The sequence below is a fragment of the Sus scrofa genome, chromosome 10, assembly GCF_054392235.1.
Source record: "Sus scrofa isolate SSC_HxYL_T2T_F1_AM1 chromosome 10, Sscrofa_HxYL_maternal_Yorkshire_Landrace_v2.0, whole genome shotgun sequence".
Lineage (NCBI taxonomy): Eukaryota > Metazoa > Chordata > Mammalia > Artiodactyla > Suidae > Sus > Sus scrofa.
The window spans coordinates 48,687,679-48,701,620 of record NC_139392.1 but is presented as its reverse complement, the minus strand read 5'-3'; the positions used below and the strand labels follow the sequence as shown (position 1 = coordinate 48,701,620).

General features: G+C 40.3%; 2 pseudogenes; one reads left to right on the top strand and one right to left on the bottom strand.

Moving 5' to 3' along the window:
* Positions 1–951: 951 nt before the first annotated feature.
* LOC110258544 (cyclin-Y-like protein 1) lies at positions 952–4,729 on the bottom strand (annotated as a pseudogene).
* A 3,789-nt stretch (positions 4,730–8,518) lies between these two features.
* Positions 8,519–8,901, top strand: LOC110258849 (peptidyl-prolyl cis-trans isomerase FKBP1A-like; annotated as a pseudogene).
* The last annotated feature ends 5,041 nt before the right edge of the window (positions 8,902–13,942 follow it).

The following is a 13,942-nucleotide window of genomic DNA, read 5'->3' as shown; positions in this document are numbered from 1 at the left end:
ATCCTGTCAGTCAGTAGCAGTAATACTTTGGCAGCAGTGTTCTGGAGTGTCCAAGTACAGTATATTAAAGCTGAAAATTGCCCTAAGACTTCTGGGACTCACTCTCTTTCATTACCCGCTTGTTAACTACTGGACCTCCAAGTTGGTTGGAATTATGAAAGTACCCTTTAATACAAGTATTTAACAAGGGGGAAATCATCAGGAAATGAGAAGCACTATTATAAGTTCACGAGAAATGCAGCATAGACCCAATGGAAGTAGACAATAACATAGTTTCTCTGCTTCTGATTCCCAATATGCTAATATGCTAAGTAGGGCTTGCAAAGAATTTAAATAAGTGTTATTCAGCAGCTTTTTTGGTTTAAACTGATTGCCAATAATGAATAGCAGCTTCAATAATATAATAGGGGGGGAAGAATCTTCCAAAACCTAACAGTCCTTTGCTAAGTGGCTAGTTGCTAAGGACTGCTAGAGCAGTCCTTTGCTAAGTGGCTTTATGAGTAGTTAGGAGTCCCATGTTTTAATGGTAATGTCACATTAATTATAAAGGAATATGCAGCAATATAGAGAAGGGCAAGAAAAATTGGAAAAATGCAGAAGTTATATATTCAGTGTCTTTAAAATCTAAAGAAAACCTATTAATTAAAAAGTCACATAGTTCACTGCTATCAGCCTACACAGTAAGTAAATATCTCTGTGTTAATTGGGAGCTTTTAGCTTTGGAGTGGTTTTTGTAACTTTCTTTATATTAAAAAGAGAGAAGAGTCTGTTGCATTGACAAGGTCCCATTCTTTCTTATGAGCATAATCCTCACTGTCCTTGAATCTTTTGAATTCAATGTCTTTCTTTCAGGTGAAAATACTAACTTTGCTAGTTTATGAGCAGGAGAGGTGATATATCTCCAGTCTTTGTTTTAAGGGGATGATGATGTTACAACCCCTCACTTCTCTCTTAAGAGAGGATGACATTGGAGCACTGAATACCAATGAAATTATTAACTCTGAAAGACTTCCTCAGGGCAGCTCTGCACAAGTCTTTGTATTTGGCTTCACACAATCTGGAAATGGCCTTGAGGTGCTGTGCTCTTTTTTTCCTAAGAGGAGCAAAAAGAAAGTTCATGTTGTCATCTGCTAAGGAGCAAAGATCAAAGTAATATTTGCCATAAGCACTGGCAGGAATATTCATATTAAAATGAAGTAGCTCCAGAAATTGCCTTTCCATCTCATTCATGTCCTCAACTGTAATGTCCTTGAGGACTTGGCAGTAGTCCACATTCCTTACAGCCTGATTGTCCCAAACCTTGGAGGCAAGAAGAATAGTTCCCAAGACAATTCTTTTCCAGTTACTGAGACAAATGTCCATCTCAGCATTAAGTTAAAGGCCTTTCTAAGTAAACCAGAGTTACTATTGCACATCCAGCTGTTAGCTGTGTGGCACTAAAAAGACTACGAACTAATATAAATGAATTTCAGGATCATGCTTAAAGTATTCCTCTGGTACCCTTGCTCATGTGAGTGAATATGGTTGCTCATCAAAAATATCCAAGAATCAAATTGTAGTTCTATTTTTAGTTTCCTGAGGAATCTCCATACTGTTTTCCACAGTGGTTGCACCAATTTACAATCCCACCAACAGTGTAATAGGGTTCCTTTTTCTCCACACCTTCTCCAGCACTGATTGTTTATAGACTTTCAGATGATGGCTATCCTGGATATTGTAAGGTGGTACGTCATTGTGGTTTTAATTTGCATTTCTCTAATAATGAGTGATGTTGAACATCTTTTCATGTGTTTTTTGGCCACCTGCATGTCTTCTTTGGAGAATTGTCTGTTTAGATCTTCTGCCCATTTTTTGATGGGGTTGTTTGTTTTTTTGGTATGGAGCTGCAGAAGGTGTTTATAAATTTTGGAGATTAATCCATTGTCAGTTGATTCACTTGCAAAGATTTTCTCCCATTCTGTGGGTCATCTTATTGTTTTGCTTAGGGTTTCCTTTGCTGTGCAGAAACTTTTCAGTTTGATTAGGTCCCATTTGTTTATTTTTGCTTTTACTGTCATGACTCTAAGAGGTGGATCCAAGAAGATGTTGCTATCGTTTATGTCAGAGAGCACTTGGCCTATGTTTTCCTCTAAGAGTTTTATAGTGTCTGGTCTTACATCTAGATTCCTCAGAAAACTAAAAATAGAACTATAATTTGATCCAGCAATCCCACTCCTGGGCATCTATCCAGAGAAAACCACGACTCACAAAGACACATGTACTCCACTGTTCATTGCAGCACTATTTGCAATAGCCAAGACTTGGAAACAACCTGAATCTCCATCGACAGAGGAGGGTATCAAGAAGATGTGCAGTCATCAAAACAGTGTGGTATTGCTACCAAAACAGACAGACAGACCAATGGAACAGAATAGAGAATCCGGAAATAAACCCTGACACCTATGGTCAATTAATCTTTGACAAGGGAGGCAAGAACATCAAATGGGAAAAGGAAAGTCTATTCAGCAAGCATTGCTGGGAAACCTGGACAGCTGCATGCAAAGCAATTAGACTAGACCAATCCCTCACACCATGCACAAAAATAAACTCCAAATGGCTGAAAGACTTAAATATAAGACAGGACACCATCAAACTCCTAGAAGAAAACATAGGCAAAACACTCTCTGACAGCAACATCATGAATATTTTCTCAGGTCAGTCTCCCAAAGCAATAGAAATAAGAGCAAAAATAAACCCATGGGACCTCATCAAACTGAAAAGCTTTTGCACAGCAAAGGAAACCCAAAAGAAAACAAAAAGACAACTTTCAGAATGGGAGAAAACAGTTTCAAATGATGCAACTGACAAGGGCTTAATCTCTAGAATATATAAACAACTTATACAACCCAACAGCAAAAAAGCCAATCAATCAATGGAAAAATGGGCAAAAGACCTGAATAGACATTTCTCCAAAGAAGATATACAGATGGCCAACAAACACATGAAAAAATGCTCAACATCGCTGATTATAAGAGAAATGCAAATCAAAACTACCATGAGATACCACCTCACACCAGTCAGAATGGCCATCATTAATAAATCCACAAATAACAAGTGCTGGAGGGGCTGTGGAGAAAAGGGAACCCTCCTGCACTGTTGGTGGGAATGGAAACTGGTACAGCCACTATGGAGAACAGTTTGGAGATACCTTAGAAATCTATACATAGAACTTCCATATGACCCCGCAATCCCACTCTTGGGCATCTATCCGGACAAAGCTCTACTTAAAAGAGACACATGCACCCGCATGTTCATTGCAGCACTCTTCACAATAGCCAGGACATGGAAACCACCCAAATGTCCATCGACAGAGGATTGGATTCGGAAGAGGTGGTATATATACACAATGGAATACTACTCAGCCATAAAAAAGAATGACATAATGCCAGTTGTAGCACCATGGATGGAACTAGAGAATCTCATCCTGAGTGAAATGAGCCAGAAAGACAAGGACAAATACCATATGATATCACTTATAACTGGAATCTCATATCCAGCACAAATCAACATCTCCTCAGAAAAGAAAAGCATGGACTTGGAGAAGAGACTTGTGGCTGCCTGATGGGAGGGGGAGGGAGTGGGAGGGATTGGGAGCTTGGGCTTATCAGACACAACTTAGAGTAGATTTACAAGGAGATCCTGCTGAATAGCATTGAGAACTTTGTCTAGATACTCATGTTGCAACAGAAGAAAGGGTGGGGGAAAAATGTAATTGTAACGTATACATGTAAGGATAACCTGACCCCCTTGCTGTACAGTGGGAAAATTAAAAAAATATATTAAAAAAAGAAGAAGATGTGGTACCTACACACAATGGAATATTACTCAGCCATTAAAATGAACAAAATACCAGCATTTTTTGCAACATGGACGGACCTAGAAATTATCATACTAAGTGAAGTCAGCCATATAATGAGACACCAACATCAAATGCTTTCACTGACGTGTGTAATTTAAAAAAAGGACAGACTGAACTTTGCAGAACAGATGCTGACTCACAGACATTGAAAAACTTATGGTCTCTGGAGGAGACAGTTTGGGGGGTGGGGGGATGTGCCTGGGTTATGGGATGGAAATCCTGTGAAACCGGATTGTTATGATCATTATACAACTACAGATGTGATAAATTCATTTGAGTAATAAAAAAAATTAAAAAAAAGAAAAAAAAAACCAAGAATCTATTTACATCTCTGTTTGTTTGTTTGGGTTTTTTTTTTTTTGTGTGGTAATACATTGCTAAAGGCCCACATTTTATTGTGGTTCTAAGACTAGGCAGGCTGACTGTGCTGCCATCTAGAAATATCATTGAGCCTGAGTTAGACATTCTAGTAAGCTAACCTTGAGATAACATGGTTTAAATGGTTGCTCTTCCTCTTTTCTGGCACATCCATTTGAAATTTTCTCAGAAAATTTGTGCTTGCCCTTGGGTTGTCAGAAGTGTTTGATTCCAAAGCTAAGTCTTAGGGCATCTCCTGGTTGCTGATGTGCTTCAGGTGGTGGCACTCACCGGCTCCAAAATCCAACTTGGCTGGTTCCATGCCAGCCAGCATGGATGCTACTGCCACTGCGACCCCAGCCACCAGGGGTCTTCCAACAGATAGACCCAGACTTAGTCTGGCTCCACTAGCTTGACACCAGCCCAGCTTGGGGCTGGTGTTGGGGACATGCAACAGATGAAAATGTTCCCCATGTGATGCCTCTGCCCCTTGCAGTCACCTCTCCCCTCGCACCCAGACCCTGCAATAATCAGCTGCCTCCTCCCTCAACAAGGTGCATTGGGCACTGGCAGCCCCAGGCTATGCAGGCACTGCACTGGGCAGGCAGATGCAGCCTTGACTGCTGCTTTCCCATCCAATTCCACCACCTGCTCAGAGAAGGGCTCAGGCCCCTCTGCACCTCTGCCACCACTCAGCTGCCACCTCACATGAGCCAACTCCATCTGTCTCCATAACTGTTAGACATCATTCTGCTTACTAGTCTATTCAATGGATTTGTAAATCCTTCCCTGAAAAAAAAGGGGGGGGATAATAAGCAACCAGTAGGGAAAATAAGCACAACAAATAGAAAATATCCAAGTTTAAAGTTTATGCATGAGACTTTAATCATCATATATAAGGATGTACATATCCTTGTGTTAAAATTATATGCAATTTATAGAATATTCATGGGTAGTAAATATCTTAAGTATTCTTTTCAAATACTGCATTAGATATGTTTCTAAAAATAATACTCATTGCATATTACATGAGACATATATTAAAAAGTAATTTTATTTATCTGGAATTTAATTGTAACTGAGTTTCTTGTGTTTTAATCTGAAAATCCTAACCTTAAAGGGTTCTGATACATTAGATTGGTGATGATTTTTAGATATTTCTAACTTCCTCTTTGCTTGTGATATCCAAATGCCACTTTCAACTTTTTTAAATCAAGTGGATATATGATATTTAGTCAGTTTCCAGGATTTGATGCCATAAAATACCACGCTATTCCAGGGAAATCAGTTAAGACAGGATAAAATGATATTTTTGTTATGTAAAAAATAAACTGTATCCAAAGACTGAAAAAAAGGGGGGGGGATAATAAGCAACCAGTAGGGAAAATAAGCACAACAAATAGAAAATATCCAAGTTTAAAGTTTATGCATGAGACTTTAATCATCATATATAAGGATGTACATATCCTTGTGTTAAAATTATATGCAATTTATAGAATATTCATGGGTAGTAAATATCTTAAGTCAGAAGCCAAGAATCAAGGGAAATTACCAATACCCAGATGATAATCAAAATCAACAGCAATTCCTACCTACTCTCCTTTAGTGAAGAGTTGGACATCCTACTCTCAATTTCTTCTTTTTCTTTCAGTAGAGAGAATTTATGCTTTTCCTCTCTTGGTGATGCTCCCAAAGGAAGGAGCATGAAATTTATTCAGATTTATTCAGATTATATCCAAATCATCTGAGAGATTTTTAAAAATTGCCTGTGGTGCCTGCTAATTATCCAGGATTTCCTATGTATTCCGAGTTAAAAAAAAATGTAAGGGACAATTTAAAGAAAGGAATAGCATAGATGATGTGTACAGTTCCATGGAGACCTACAGGATGTAAAGGTCCTCACTCACTTATACAGAGACAGTGATCCCAGCAAGAACGAAAAAGACTGATGAGCTTTTTCTCAGCAAAACTGGAACAGTTCCATAAGTCATGATAAAATTGTAAATGAATCATCATCACTGCATAAAATTTTTCATCTAAATTTATTAGTCCAATAGAAATATGTAGAAGGCATTGGCTTAAAAATATACCATTAGGAGTTTCTGCTGGAGCTCAGGGGTTTAAGGATCTGGCATTGCCCTAGCTGTGGCATAGGAAGCAGCTGAAGCTCAGATTTAACCTCTGGCCCAAGAACTTCCAAATGCTGAGGTTGCAGCTGAAAAAAGAAAAAAAATAAAATTTTAACCTATATGAAATATATATTACCATTCTGATATTTAGAGGACACCAAGCTCAGATTGATAACTAGAAAATTGGAAATTTAAGTCTCATCTTTAAATGAGTGATTTGTATGCCTTGTCTTTAACATGGCAAATCCATAACAAATTTCTGTAATGAAATGTGTTACCATAATGATTGTCTCAACCATACTGTTTTCTGGGCTGAGATCCCACCACTTTTGAACAATGTTCAGTACAATGTCATAGTAAGTAGAATCTAATATGAGATAGTACATTCCATCTCATACCATTTTACCTATGCCCTCTTCCATTTGACTTCCTGTGTCTAAGAATTGAGGGGAATTTACATACAGTTAAAAGCTGGATCTAGATGGTATAATGGATAGGTTTTGAAAAATGTTTCATTTGTTCTTAATAAATACCTAAGTCAAGATGTAGATTACGTTCAACACCAAAAACAGTTCCCTGATTCTTTAAATCCCCACAACCAAGATGAATTCTATCATAAGGTCTTAACACCCTAAATATCCTCCTACCTTCAGCACTGCAGCTCTGGTTTCTAGCCTAAGCTTATTTTCCCTATTTCTGAGTTTCATATAAGTAGAACCCCACAATACATATTCTCAGTCTGGTTCCTTTCATTCAGCGTTTTAAAATTCATCTGTGTTTTGATTTTATATCTACATGATATTCCACTGCATGCATATACCACAATTCTTCAAGAAACCTCCCACTAATGGATTTTTAAGTTTGGGGTTATTATAAAAAGCCTAGTATAAACACCCCTATATAAGTGTATATGGATATGTATGCATCAATTTCTCTGCTATAGAGCTAAAAGGGAAATTATTGGACATAGATAACTGTGTGTTTTATTTTATAAGGAAATGCAATCTTTAAATAATAACTGCAGTATTTTACATTACCAACAAATATGTACAAGAGTTCCCTTTTAGTCACATCCTTGATCATATTTGTTGAGGAAATTAAAAAATAAATAAATGGAAATTGGTATAAAATAATCTCTCTTTTTTGGGGTCTTTTTGTCTCCTTTATGGCCACACCCATGGCATATGGAGGTTCCCAGACTAGGGGTCCAATCGGAGCTATAGCCCCCAGCCTATGCCACAGCCACAGCAATGCAGGATCCAGCTACATCTGTGACCTGCATCATGGCTCACTGCAATTCCGGATGCTTCACCCACTGAGTGAGGCCAGGGACTGAACCCACATCCTCACAGATGCTAGTTGGGTTCATTAACCACTGAGCTACAATGGGAACTCAAAAATAATCTCATTGTGAGTTTAAAATTTCACTTACTCAGTGACTAATGATAGTGGATACTTTCCTATGTACTTACTGTACATTCATATAGCTAGCTTTATTTTTATGTTTACCTGTGAATATTATTATTACTACTATTATTTGGCCTCTCCCATAGCATTTGGAAGTTCTCTGACCAGGGATGGAACTGCGCTGCAGTTGCAACAGATGCCACAGCTACAGTAATTCCAGATTCTTAACCCACTCCACCACACAGGAACTTCTTAGCTACATTTCAAAGCTTGTACCATTTACCCACTTTAATTTAGTTTTTGTCTTTTTACTGCTCTTTTTGAATTTTTATGTTTTAGATGAAACTACTTTTTCAGATTTTCTACTAGAAGTTTTATTGTTTTGATATTTCTGTTTAATTACTTTGCCCAACATCCTGCACTGATACAAAACAGAGTTGTGTTACCAATGGATAGGGCCAAAAATTCTCTCCTGCTTAAGTGTGATGCATGCACAAAACAGGTGGAGAGGTTGGAGTGGCAGGAGAGGCTGTAAAGCTAGTAAAACTAATAAAGTCACAACCCGTGGTACACAGACTAACACGCTAAAAGCTGAGGAGGGAACAGGGAAACTAAGAACCACTCTCTGTTATCACTTCAAGAATGGTGATGATTGTCTCTCCATGCTGCCCATCACACCACCAGCCAGCCCACCACTGCCATTGCTGCTGCCACCACAGCAGCAGCCATGGGAGTGCAGGTGGTGACCATCTCCCCTTGAGATGGGCACATCTTCCCAAAGCACGGCCAGACCTCCATGGTGCACTACACAGGGATGCTTGAAGATGGAAAGAAATTTGACGCCTCCCGGGACAGAAGCAAGCCCTTTAAATATGTGCTAGGCAAGCAGGAGGTGATCTGAGGCTGGGAAGAAGGGGTCACCCAGATGAGTGTGGGTCAGAGAGCCAAGCTATCTCCACAGACTATGCCTACAGTGCCAACTGGGCACCCAGGCATCATCCTGCCGAATGCCACTCTTGTCTTTGACATGGAGCTTCTAAAACTGGAATGACAGGAATGGCCTCCTCCCTGTGCTCCCCATTCTTGGATGTGCCATGGAGGGATCTGGCACCTCCATATGTGCACGAGTGCGTACCGGGCTTTTGCTGGTGTCGCACTCTGCTCTGTGTAAACATCTTCCCTAACTGAGTGTGTTCTGTCACTGGCTTTGCTCTTCCCCTTTCTCCTTGTATGTGTCTCAACCTGAACTATATGCTATAAACTTCAAGTTACTCATTAAAAGAGCAACTTTGGATTCTATCTTGGATATTGGGATATTAAGCTGTAAAGATATCTGAATGCTATTTTTCTCCTAAGAAGGTTTATTTTATTCTATTTCTTTTTTATTTTAGCAGGCAATTAACAAGGGTCATGTCAAACTGCAAACTCTGCATACTAACATAAATATTCATTCATTTCTTCACATAACTTTTTGATGTTTTCCTTGTTTTATTTTATTTTTTATTTTTAAAATGATTTTTAGCTTATTTTTTAGCCTTCTCTTGGATACTGGACACCTGCATGATTCAGGCTCAGTGACAAGGACAGAGTTGGTCCATAGAATATGGGTCTGACTTTCACTGGCTTGTTCCTTTCTGCAATGTATCCCCATATTTCCTGTGACTATTGTCTCAAACTCTACCTTTTGTCCTTTAGATCAGATAACTGTGGGTTATATTCAATATTTCTATTTGAATGGTACAGACTGGAGACTTCCTTCAAAATAGAAGTTGTAAATGGGAAAACTGACCATTCCTAGAGCTTTTGATTATGTTCTGCATCTTCTTATTTTAGTCTCTTTCCAGGACTTTCAAGTTGTTTTTTTCCCCTAAAATAGTATTCTTTTTAAAAATACATTTTATTGGAGAATAGTTGACTTGTAATGTTGTGTTACTTTCAGGTGTACAGGAAAAGTGAATTAGTCATGCATATTCATATACATACATTCTTTTTTGATTCTCTCCCTGTATAGTCTATCAGAGAGCCATGAATACATTTCCCAGTACTATGCAGTAGGTTCTTGTTACCCAGCAATTGTGTATATAGTAGCATGTGTATGCCAATCCCACCCTCTCATTTTTATCCCTAACCTCCCCCCCAGTACTTTTCCTTTGATAACCATAAGTTTGGTTTCAAAATCTTTGAGTTTGTTTCCGTTTGTTGATAAGCTCTTTTGTATCATTTTTGGAATCTAAGAAGATATTAGTTTTTAACTGTGGTGTAATCAAGCATAGGTGGCTCATTACCAGAAAGATCAGGAAATCACGTAATTCTTTCAGTTTTAAAATTATGTTTTGGCCAGATAAAAATTATTTTTGAGTTTTTTGTGTGTCCATATGTTAAACAGATTGTTCCATTATCTTCTGGCTCACACTATTTTTTTTTATCAGAAAGTCTGCATTCATTCTTATCTTTTTTGTGTGTGTTTGGTATATTTTCCATAGATCTTTCAAATTTCTAAATTAAGATAAAAAATTAAGTCTCTTGGCACATATGTATGGTTAGTTTCCATTGTCTTTGTGTATAAGTTCTTTATTTTATTTTCTTGTAGTGCCAAATTTGCTTTTAAAAAATGGAAAATGTAAAGTCAGTCAAGAAATGACTTATCTTTCTCAAGCTTATGGGTAACATTTTCCTACTTCTTCAAATTGCAGATCAATATTTCTTTGGATGTTGAATATTGTGAATATTTTTCAGTTGAGTCCAGGTGTCTTATCTTTTTTCAAACAGTGTTGAGTTTTGTTTTGGCAGGCAGTTTATGTACTTGCAAACTGGCTTAATCTTTTGAGAGTTAATATTGGGCTCTGTTAGAGTGGATTATAGTGAATCATTTCCTCTGTAGTTTTTCTCTTTTCTGCTGACTCCATTGAAAGCAGTGGATGTTCAATGAGATTCCTCCTAAGATAGGATGGAGTTTGAATGTGTCCCAGCCCTGTGTGAACTGGTAGTTTTCATGGTACAGATCCCTGATAGTTTCCCTGGTGTGTGTTCTTGGCCTGGCCTTATGGAATCTCACCTTAATATGTGCAGTTTAGAAATCACTTGACATCTCAGCCTTCATGCTGCTATGTAATCACTTGGACAACTTCGATGTCTCCACCCAGTACTTGGCTCTGTATATTCCAGGCAACTCAGCCCTTCCCGATCTGATTTGTGTCTTAATCTCCACATGACTATTGTGTTCTCCATATGTCTATGTTCACCCTTTATAAGGCACCAGTAATTGTGTCTCTTTACTCACAGGTCATGGTCCTCCGCTGCTAACCATCAGATATCTAAAAACACTCCTTATATGCATGTTCTCCAATTTTCCAATTATTTTATACATAACAGTTTTTGCATCTTAATCCCTTCCCCCTATCTTGTCCTTCCCCACTTCCCTCTCCCCATTGGTAACCATTAATTTGATCTCTATGCCTGTGGGTCTTTTTCTGTTTGTTATATTCATTAGATGATTATAGTTTTAATTTATTTATTGCTCATTTTTTAAAGTTTTATGAAAGTACAGTTGATTGACAATGTTGTGATGATTTCTGCTGTACCGCTCTATTTTTAAGATTGTATATACATTGCACATTTAAAGGTAATATGATATTGTAAATTAACTATGGTTAAATTTTTTAAAAAGGAAGAAAGCTTATCCATTTTTTTCCTTATTTTTATGGTCTCTTTTTTTTGACACTTTAAAAAGTGGTTCTTTTATTAGACTAGATGGCACTATGGTATCACCATTTTGATGACCCATAGAATCCTATTTCAAATAATTTTGCATCATCTGGGGACAGCCCAAGAGGCTGAAGCCTCCCCTTAAGGAGTTCTGATTTTCTGTGTTGGACAGTGGCCACCAAATACATAAGCAAGACCATGTCACACCTACTTATACAAAAGGATTTTAAAAGGCACATGTACCCTGGGGAACTCCAGGCAGGCTGGGGATTCCACTCCTTGCCAAGACCTCATTTTTACTCCTCTGCCACAGCCATTGCTGTGGAATTCTATTTCTGCCCTCAAGGGCTTTTTATTAACCTCTCACTGCATCTGCCAGCTCCATCAGCAAGAGGGATTTTTTTAATATTGCCAAATCATCTGGGAACTTCTTAAACATCAGAATCTTGTGGTGACAATGACTTAACACAGTTCCCACAATGGATCCAGGTGGCAATCCTCCTAGGGCCAAGGTTCTCTTAGGATGGAATAAAAAAACAAAACAAAACAAACAAAATCTGGAAAGGAAATGAAATTTCTACAGATCTTCCCAGAATTCCAGCATTCAGAAAGGACACTGTAAACTGAGGGAAGGGAAAGTGAGTAGGCTGTGAGGGTTCCTCTAAAATCTCAATGGTGACCAGAAAGTCAGAGGAATGTCAGCTCCTTTGGAGCTGGACAGAAGAAACTGCACTTGCTGTTGTATTGCTGTTGTATTGGAAGAGGCATCAACAAAATGTGGCCATGTCCAGGACACAGAGCCCCCCTCACTCTGGGAGGCAGAGGAGGGAGCTGGGAGCCATTCTAGGTAGGCAGACTCTATAACAGCAGCAGCCTCAAGGACCCCTAAGGTCACCTCAGTGGGGAGGCCAATAGGAAGGCCAAGTAAACTAGACTTACTCTGACCAATACTTGGACTCCCTGCCTCTGACCTAATCTGATTTATGGTGAGTGGTACAAGAGGAGTCCTGACTGGGGAAATTGCACCCCCAAAAGTCTTTCCTTCTTCCTAATCCAAGACCTCAGGCAACCTAGCTTTGCAGGGGGATAGGGGAAATTCCCTAGCTTCAAAAGCAACTGCCTATGCGCTCTTCACAAAATAGCACTTTCCTTTCTACACCAGCTATGGGTTCCCAGCAAGTAGCCTGGAGGTGCCCTGCTGGCCACGCTCAAGGAGGGGGAGGGGGGCTCAAAGTTACTAAATCAGGAGAGGTTTCTCAAGACTGAACAACACACAGGATGTGGGAAAGCGACCCTACCCAACCTCTGGTTCAAGCACCCCCCTCCCCACCCCCGCCCACCCAACCCTGTGCCCCACACACTCACAAAGCTTGGAGGGTGCCCAGTGTGCAGCCAGCAGTGAGAAGTGCAAGCTGGATACCATCTGCCCCCTCTGGGTGTCCACCTAGATACCCTCTGGATGTCCCCAAATAGCCACAGAGGGACATGCATTTGCCCAGGGAGAGAGAGCCAGCACAAAGGAGGACAGAGGCAACCAAAGTCAGGAAGAGAAGAGAAGAAAATCAGAAAAGGTGAAAAAGGAAGGAGAAGCAAAGTGAGAGAGGAAAGCGGAGGGAGAAGAAGAGGCAGTGGCCAGAGGCAACAAGATCATGAACATGAAAAGGAGAGAAAGGCCAATAGAGGAATCAAGGGGCTGGGAGGGAGGTGGAGGTGTGAGGCAGATGGTAAAATGCAGTAGTAGGAAAGAAGAGATCAAGAGGAGGCTTTGGGACCTGGGTGAGGAAGAAAGCAGAGAGAGGGTTGGAGGGGGTCAGGGATGCTACACACAGAGGGTATCTCTTTCTGGCTATCCAGTGCCAAGTCGGCTTGCAGTACCCCGTTCCTATGCACTCCTTCCTGGCCTCCTGGCTGCTTCCCTTGTACTCACTCCCAGCCACCAAGCAGGCCAACCCGGAGGTAGCCATCTTGGGGCAGAAGGGACAAGCTTCCTGAGGCTGCCACAGTGTGGTGAGAACTCTCCAGGGCGCCTGGTGCCCGCCCTAAACCGCAGGGGCACCTAGGTGCTCCCGTGGTCACTGGCAGCAGCCCACCAAGCCTTCTAGCTCTCCTCCCGCCCTGGCCTGGGTCTGCTCCCATGCTCCTGGGCCCTGATTTGCCCCAGCCATGCACTCATGTGCACAGCCTCAGCCAGGCATCGCTCTTGCCATCCACCACTGCAGGCACACATCTGGTGAGCTTGGTCCAGTTGGCATGCAGTCCACAGCTCCAGCCTGTGGAGAACCTGGAGAAGAGCCAGGTCTCCCGCTTACCTGGCCAGTGGCAAGTACATTTCTTATAACCCACAGAGCATTGAAACTGCAGCTCCAGCTGGATACTGCTGGCCAAAAGCGGTGCCTCTTTTCTTCTGGATGTTCAGGAACAAGATCAGGTCATCACACTTGATGTT